The sequence below is a fragment of the Triticum aestivum genome, chromosome 4D, assembly GCF_018294505.1.
Source record: "Triticum aestivum cultivar Chinese Spring chromosome 4D, IWGSC CS RefSeq v2.1, whole genome shotgun sequence".
Classification (NCBI taxonomy): Eukaryota; Viridiplantae; Streptophyta; class Magnoliopsida; order Poales; family Poaceae; genus Triticum; species Triticum aestivum.
Window position 1 is genome coordinate 97,289,748 of NC_057805.1, and position 9,765 is coordinate 97,299,512.

The following is a 9,765-nucleotide window of genomic DNA, read 5'->3' on the forward strand; positions in this document are numbered from 1 at the left end:
ACTTAGAACAAAATATGACTCTATGTGAATGCCTCCGGCGGTGTACCGGGATATGCAATGAATCAAGAGTGACATGTATAAAAAATTATGAATGGTGGCTTTGACACAAATACGATGTCAACTACATGATCATGCAAAGCAATATGACAATGATGGAGCGTGTCATAATAAACAGAACGGTGGTAAGTTGCATGGCAATATATCTCGGAATGGCCATGGAAATGCCATGATAAGTAGGTATGGTGGCTGTTTTGAGGAAGATATAAGGAGGTTTATGTGTGATAGAGCGTATCATATCACGGGGTTTGGATGCACCGGCGAAGTTTGCACCAACTCTCAAGGCGAGAAAGGACAATGCACGGTACCGTAGAGGCTAGAAAATCGTGGAAGGTTGAGAGTGCGTATAATCCATGGACTCACATTAGTCATAAAGAACTCATATACTTATTGCAAAAGTTTATTAGCCCTCGAAGCAAAGTACTACTACGCATGCCCCTAGAGGGATAGATTGGTAGGAAAAGACCATCGCTCGTCCCCGACCGCCACTCATAAGGAAAGCAATAAAAGAACACCTTATGTGTCAAAATTGTCACACAACTTTTACCATACGTGCATGCTACGGGACTTGCCAACCTTAACACAAGTATTTCTCAATTTCACAATTACTCAACTAGCATACTCTAATATTACCACCTTTATATCTCAAAACACTTATCAAGTATCAAACTTCTCATAATATTCAATGAACTCAATATGAAGTTTTTATGCTCATCTTGGATGCCTATCACATTTACCATGCTGTTTAAGACTCTCAAAATAATATAAGTGAAGCATGAGAGATCAATAATTTCTATAAAATAAAACCACCGCCGTGCTCTAAAAAGATATAAGTGAAGCACTAGAGCAAAAACTATATAGCTCAAAAGATATAAGTGAAGCACATAGAGTATTCTAACAAATTCCGAATCATGTGTGTCTCTCTCAAAAGGTGTGTACAGCAAGGATGATTGTGGTAAACTAAAAAGCAAAGACTCAAATCATACAAGACTCTCCAAGCAAAACACATATCATGTGGTGAATAAAAATATAGCCCCAAGTAAAGTTACCGATAGACGAAGACGAAAGAGGGGATGCCTTCCGGGGCATCCCCAAGCTTAGGCTTTTGGTTGTCCTTGAATTTTACCTTGGGGTGCCTTGAGCATGCCCAAGCTTAGGCTCTTTCCAATACTTTTTCCATAGTCCATCAAATCTTTACCCAAAACTTGAAAACTTCACAACACAAAACTTAACAGAAAATCTCGTGAGCTCCGTTAGCGAAAGAAAACAAAACACCACTTAAAGGTACTGTAATGAACTCATTCTTTATTTATATTGGTGTTAAACCTACTGTATTCCAACTTCTCTATGGTTTATAAGCTCTTTTACTAGCCATAGATTCATCAAAATAAGCAAACAACACATGAAAAACAGAATCTGTCAAAAACAGAACAGTCTGTAGTAATCTGTAACTAACGCAAACTTCTGGAACTCAGAAAAATCTACCAAAATAGGACGAACTAGATAATTTGTTTATTGATCTACTGCAATTAGAATCAGTATTTTATCACGTTCTGGTGATTTTAAACAATTGTTTTCGTGAACAGAAAGTTTCTGGAATTTTCAGCAAGATCAAATAACTATCATCCAAGAAGATCCTATAGGTTTAACTTGGCACAAACACTAATTAAAACATAAAAACACATCTAACCAGAGGCTAGATCAAAGATTTATTACTAAACAGAAATAAAGAGCAAGAAAAATAAAATAAAATTGGGTTGCCTCCCAACAAGCGCTATCGTTTAACGCCCTTAGCTAGGCATAAAAGCGAGGATAGATCTAGGTATTGCCATAATAATGGTAAGGCAAGTCATGAAAACTTCTCTCATACTCTCTATGTTTTCTTTGTGGCAAGCAAAAATAATTGAAAGGGCTAAATTTAATGGGACAAAAGTCCCCAAGATCAAGCTCGGGAGGTATGGGTTCCTCCTTTGGCCCCTTATATTGCACAACCAACTCATCATTACAAGCGTTCTTTTGACAAAAGGTCACAAGCCTTTGCTCGAGAGAAAAACCTAACCCATTATTCTGAATAGCAAAATCATCATTAAGTTTAGAAATTCTATCAACTAGAACATCGGCAGGAACCTTTTTTCTAAGATTTTCATTATAAGCAACATGATCTAAAGATTGTAAATGCATCATGTCTTCTTGGTTAAAAAGGATAGCTTCTATGGGAGGATGACCAGCATCAACCCTATAATGCGCAAAAATTTCTTTAGCCTCTTTCATTATAAATCTGAACTCATGAGCCAAAAAGATAGTAGCAACATGCTTAACAGAAGAGTGTTTAATATTAGAGAATTCTAGGAAAGTTCTTTGTATGCAAGGATGCATATGAAGAAATTGCCTTTCAAGTTCAACTACGAGCAAAGATATTGCATCCGCAAGGCTACTAGTTCTATGAAGAATAGAGCCACCCATAATGGGCAAAGCACCGGCACAAGTAAATAAATCTTGAATAACTCCTTTCCCAATAATATTACCACTACCAACTCGAAGCCTTTTAGTATGCAAGATAGTAAGTTCCTCAGGAGGATCATCAAAAGCATCAAAGTTTCCCATGTTATTATCAACGATAACCTCCCCAGTTTCAGACATAATGACAACAAATATCTCAAGGAACAAGCAAGGAAAAGGCGAAGGGAAAAGAGGGCGAATAAAATGGCAAGGGTGAAGTGGGGGAGAGGAAAACGAGAGGCAAATGGAAAATAATGTAATGCGAGGGATAAGAGTTTGTGATGGGTACTTGGTATGTCTTGACTTGTGCGTAGACTCCCCGGCAACGGCGCCAGAAATGGCTCGTTGACGGGAAATTAAATCTTGACTTGTCTTGGCATAAGCCTCCCCGGCAACGGCGCCAGAAATCCTTGTTGCTACCTCTTGAGCACTACGTTGGTTTTCCCTTGAAGAGGAAAGGGTGATGCAGTAAAGTAGCGTAAGTATTTCCCTCAGTTTTTGAGAACCAAGGTATCAATCCAGTAGGAGACCATGCTCAAGTCCCACGCACCTACACAAACAAATAAGAACCTTGCAACCAACGCGATAAAGGGGTTGTCAATCCCTTCACAGCCACTTGCAAAAGTGAGATCTGATAGAGATGATATTTTTGGTATTTTTATGATAAAGACTAAAAGTAAAGATTGCAAAATAAACGGTAATAGGAATAACGGTAGATTGATATGATGGAAAATAGACCCGGGGGCCATAGGTTCACTAGTGGCTTCTCTCAAGATAGCATAAGTATTACGGTGGGTGAACAAATTACTGTCGAGCAATTGATAGAACTGGGCATAGTTATGAGAATATCTAGGTATGATCATGTATATAGGCATCACGTCCGTGACAAGTAGACCGACTCCTGCCTGCATCTACTACTATTACTCCACACATCGACCGCTATCCAGCATGCATCTAGAGTATTAAGTTCTTAAGAACAGAGTAACACATTAGGCAAGATGACATGATGTAGAGGGATAAACTCAAGCAATATGATATAAACCCCATCTTTTTATCCTCGATGGCAACAATACAGTACGTGTCGTTTCCCCTACTATCACTGGGATTGAGCACCGCAAGATTGAACCCAAAGCTAAGCACTTCTCCTATTGCAAGAAAGATCAATCTAGTAGGCCAAACCAAACTGATAATTCAAAGAGACTTGCAAAGATAACCAATCATACATAAAAGAATTCAGAGGAGATTCAAATATTGTTCATAGATAATCTTGATCATAAACCCACAATTCATCGGATCTCGACAAACACACCACAAAAGAAGATTACATCGAATAGATCTCCAAGAGAAACGAGGAGAACTTTGTATTGAGATCCAAAGAGAGAGAAGAAGCCATCTAGCTAATAACTATGGACCCGAAGGTCTGAGGTAAACTACTCACACATCATTGGAGAGGCTATGGTGTTGATGTAGAAGCCCTCCGTGATCAATGCCCCCTCCGGCGGAGCACCGGAAAAGGCCCCAGGATGGAATCTCACGGGTACAGAAGGTTGCGGCGGTGGAAATAGGGTTTTGGCTCCTGTTCTGATGGTTTGGGGGTACGTAGGTATATATAGGAGGAAAAAGTAGGTCGGTGGAGCCACGAGCGGCCCACGAGGGTGGAGGGCACGCCCAGGGGGGGGGGGGGGGGTAGGCGCGCCCCCTGCCTTGTGGCCTCCTCGTTGGTTGCTTGACGTCCACTCCAAGTCCTCTGGATCACGTTTGTTCAGAAAATCACGTTCCCGAAGGTTTCATTCCGTTTGGACTCTGTTTGATATTCCTTTCCTTCGAAACACTGAAACAGGCAAAAAACATCAATTTGGGCTGGGCCTCCGGTTAATAGGTTAGTCCCAAAAATAATATAGAAGTGTATAAATAAGCCCATTAAACATCCAAAACAGAATATATAATAGCATGGAACAATCAAAAATTATAGATACGTTGGAGACGTATCAAATCTCTTTATCATTATCATTACTAGGTTGAGCATCAACATGAACATTATCATTAACATTATCACTAGGTTCATGTTCATCACCAGATTGTGTCTCCGCATTAGAAATAGAAATATCATTAGGATTCTCAGGTGTATCCACAACAGGTTCACTAGAAGCATGCAAAGTCCTATCAGTTTTCTTTCTCTTTTTATTACTAGGACTAGGTGCATCAGTATTAGTTCTCTGTGAATCTTGCTCAAATCTCTTAGGATGGCCCTCAGGATACAAAGGTTCCTTGGTCATTTTACCACCTCTAGTCATAACCCTAACATCATTATCATTATTCTTACTATTCAACTCATTGAGCAAATCATCCTGTGCCTTAAGTACTTGTTCTACTTGAGTTGTAACCATGGAAGCATGTTTACTAATATGCTTAAGATCATTAACAGTTCTACTCATATAATCACCCAAGTAGTCAAGCATGTAAGCATTACGTTTCAATTGTCTACTAACATAAGCATTGCAGTTTTCTTGTTTAACAATAAAATTATCAAACTCATCCAAGCATTGACTAGCAGACTTATTATGAGGAATATCACCTTCATCAAATCTATACAGAGTTTAACTCTACTACCTTGTCCGGTTATCAAGACCATGTATTTCTTCAATAGGCGGTAAATTCTTAACATCTTCAGCTTTAATACCTTTTTATTTCATAGATTTCTTTGCCTCTTGCATATCTTCAGGACTGAGAAATAGAATACCTCTTTTCTTTGGAGTTGGCTTACGAGTTGGTTCAGGAAGTGTCCAATCATTATCATTACTCAATATATTATTCAATAGCAATTCAGCTTGCTCAATAGTTCGGTCCCTGAAAACACAACCAACACAACTATCTAGGTGGTCCCTAGAAGCATCGGTTAGTCCATTATAAAAGATATCAAGTATTACATTTTTCTTAAGAGGATGATCAGGCAAAGCATTAAGTAATTGGAGGAGCCTCCCCCTGTTGGGGAACGTAATAATTTTAAAAATTTCCTACGCACACGCAAGATCATGGAGATGCATAGCAACGAGAGGTGAGAGTGTTGTCCACATACCCTCGTAGACCGAAAGCGGAAGCGTTACAACAACGCGGTTGATGTAGTCGTACGTCTTCATGACCCGACCGATCCAAGTATCGAACGCACGGCACCTCCGAGTTCAGCACACGTTTAGCTCGATGACGTCCCACGAACTCTGATCCAGCAGAGCTTCGCGGGAGAGTTCCGTCAGCACGACGGCGTGATGATGGTGATGATGTTGCTACCGACGCAGGGCTTGCTTCGCCTAAGCACCGCTACGATATGACCGAGGTGGATTATGGTGGAGGGGGGCACCGCACACGGCTTGGAACAATCAACTTGTGTGTCTTTGGGTGCCCCCGCCCCCGTATATAAAGGAGCAAGGGGGAGGCCGGCCGGCCTTGGTGCGCCCCAAGGAGAGGAGGAATCCTCCTCCTAGTAGGAGTAGGATTCATCCTTTCCTAGTCCTACTAGGAAGGGGAAAGGGGGAAGGAAAGAGAGGGAGAGGGAAAGAGGGGCCGCGCCCCCCTCCCCTAGTACAATTCGGACTCCTCATGGGAGGGGGCGTGCCACCTCCTAGGCTGCTGCCCTCTCTCTCCCCTCAGGCCCACTAAGGCCCAATACTTCCCCGGGGGGTTCCGATAACCCCTCCGGCACTCCAGTTTTCTCCGAAACCATCCGGAACACTTCCGTTGTCCGAATATAGCCGTCCAATATATCAATATTTACATCTCGACCATTTCGAGAGTCCTCGTCATGTCCGTGATAACATTCGGGACTCCGAACTACCTTCGGTACATCAAAACACATAAACTCATATTACCGATCATCACCGAACGTTAAGCATGCGGACCCTACGGGTTTGAGAACTATGTAGACATGACCGAGACACGTCTCCGGTCAATAACCAATAGCGGAACCTGGATGCTCATATTGGCTCCTACATGTTCTACGAAGATCTTTATCGGTCAAACCGCATAACAACATACATTGTTCCCTTTGTCATCGGTATGTTACTTGCCCGAGATTCGATCGTCGGTATCTCAATACCTAGTTCAATCTCGTTACTGGCAAGTCTCTTTACTCATTCCGTAATGCATCATCCCGCAACTAACTCATTAGTTGCATTGCTTACAAGGCTTATAGTGATGTGCATTACCGAGAGGGCCCAGAGATACCTCTCCGACAATCGGAGTGACAAATCCTAATCTTGATGTATGCCAACTCAACAAGTACCATCGGAGACACCTATAGAGCACCTTTATAATCACCCAGTTACGTTGTGACGTTTGGTAGCACACAAAGTGTTCCTCCGGTATTCGGGAGTTGCATAATATCATAGTCATAGGAACATGTATAAGTCATGAAGAAAACAATAGCAATATACTAAACGATCGAATGCTAAGCTAACGGAATGGGTCAAGTCAATCACATCATTCTCTAATGATGTGATCCCATTAATCAAATGACAACTCATGTTTATGGCTAGGAAACTTAACCATCTTTGATTCAACGAGCTAGTCAAGTAGAGGCATACTAGTGACACTCTGTTTGTCTATGTATTCACACATGTACTAAGTTTCCGATTAATACAATTCTAGCATGAATAATAAACATTTATCATGATATAAGGAAATATAAATAACAACTTTATTATTGCCTCTAGGGCATATTTCCTTCACCCCCAAGCTTGTGGGAGACTCTCTTCTTCAATCTGTACAAAGTTAAATATTTCCCTTAAGGCAACTTGTTTCTTATGAGCAGGGAAATATTTTTCAGAGAAGTAGTAAATCATATCTTGGGGACTACGCACACAACCAGGAGCAAGAGAATTAAACCATAACTTAGCATCACTGTTTAATGAGAAAGGAAACAACTTAAGAATATAATAATAGCAAATTTTTTCCTCATGAGCAAATAGGGTGGCTATATCATTCAATTTAGTAAGATGTGCAACAACAGTTTCAGATTCATAACCATAGAAAGGATCAGATTCAACCAAAGTAATTAACTCAGGATCGACAGAGAATTCATAATCCTTATCAGTAACAAGGATAGGTGAAGTAGCACACTTAGGATCATATTGCATTCTGGCATTCAAAGACTTTCCTTTGAGCTTAGCTAACAGTTTCCTAAGATCGTCTCTATCATTGCAAGCAAAAAAGTCTCTAGCCGTTTCTTCATCCATAATATAACCCTCGGGTACAACATGCAATTCATATCTAGGGGCAGAATCATAATTTTCAGTTTCAATAATATCATCAGTTTCAGTAATTTCATTCTCTCTAACCCTAGCAAGTTGTTCATCAAGAAATTCACCTAGTGGCACAATATTATCAAGCAAAGAAGTAGTATCATCATAAGCATCATGCATAGCAGAAGTGGCATCATCAATAACATGTGACATATCAGAATCAATAGCAGGTGTAGGTGTCGCAAATTTACTCAAAACAGAAGGTGAATCAAGTGCAGAGCTAGATGGCAGTTCCTTACCTCCTCTCGTAGTTGAGGGATGGATCTTGGTTTTGGTATCTTTCAAATTCTTCATAGTGATAAACAGATATAAATCCCAAGTGACTCAAAGAATAGAGCTATGCTCCCCGGCAACGGCGCCAGAAAAAGGTCTTGATAACCCACAAGTATAGGGGATCGCAATAGTTTTCGAGGGTAGAGTATTCAACCCAAATTTATTGATTCGACACAAGGGGAGCCAAAGAATATTCTCAAGTATTAGCAGTTGAGTTGTCAATCCAACCACACCTGAAAGACTTAATATCTACAGCAAAGTATTTAGTAGCAAAGTAGTATGGAAGTAACGGTAACGGTGACAAAAGTAACAGTAGCAATTTTGTAGCAATCGTAATAGTAGCAACGAAAAAGTAACTTAGCAAAGATCAATATGAAACAAACTCATAGGCAATGGATCAATGATGGATAATTATGTCGGATGGCATTCATTATGCAACCGTTATAACATAGGGTGACACAGAACAAGCTCCAATTCATCAATATAATGTAGGCATGTATTCTGAATATAGTCATACATGCTTATGGAAAAGAACTTGCATGACATCTTTTGTCCCACCCTCCCGTGGCAGCGGGGTCCTATTGGAAACTAAGGGATATTAAGGCCCCCTTTTAATAGAGCACCGGACCAAAGCATTAACACTTAGTGAATACATGAACTCCTCAAACTGCGGTCATCACCAAGAAGTGTCCCGACTATTGTCACTCCGGGGTTGCCGGATCATAACACGTAGTAGGTGACTATAACTTGCAAGATAGGATCAGGAACACAAATATATTCATGAAAACATAATAGGTTCAGATCTGAAATCATGGCACTCGGGCCCTAGTGACAAGCATTAAGCATAGCAAAGTCATAGCAACATCAATCTCAGAACATAGTGGATACAAGGGATGAAACCCTAACAAAACTAAATCGATTACATGATAAATCTAATCCAACCCATCACCGTCCAGCAAGCCTATGATGGGATTACTCACGCACGATGGTGAGCATCATGAAATTAGTGATGGAGGATGGTTGATGATGACGATGGCGACGATTTCCCCTCTCCGGAGCCTAAAACGGACTGCAGATCTGCCCCACCCCGAGGAAGAACAGGAGGTGGTGGCGGCTCCATATCGTAAAACACGATGAATCCTTCTCTCTGATTTTTTTCTCCCAGAACGTGAATATATGGAGTTGGAGTTGAGGTTGGTGGAGCTTCATGGGACCCACAAGCCATGGGGGCGCGTCCAGGGGGTAGGGCGCGCCCCCACCCTTGTGGACTGGTGGTGGGCCCCCCTCGATTGATTCTTTCGGCAATATTTTTTATTTATTCCAAAAATATTCTCCGTGAAGTTTCAGGTCATTCCGAGAACTTTTATTTCTGCACAAAAATAACACCATGGCAATTCTGCTGAAAACAACGTCAGTCCGGGTTAGTTCCATTCAAATCATGCAAATTAGAGTCCAAAACAAGGGCAAAAGTGTTTTGAAAAGTAGATACGATGGAGACGTATCATACCCCTACTTTTTTTGTGTGTTCACATGATTAAGATACCGTGGTAATCATATTTTATAGATTTTGTTTCAATAAAGTGCCAAGTTAAGCCTTTCGGATAGTGTGGATGATAGTTGACTAGATTCTGTGCAAAAACAG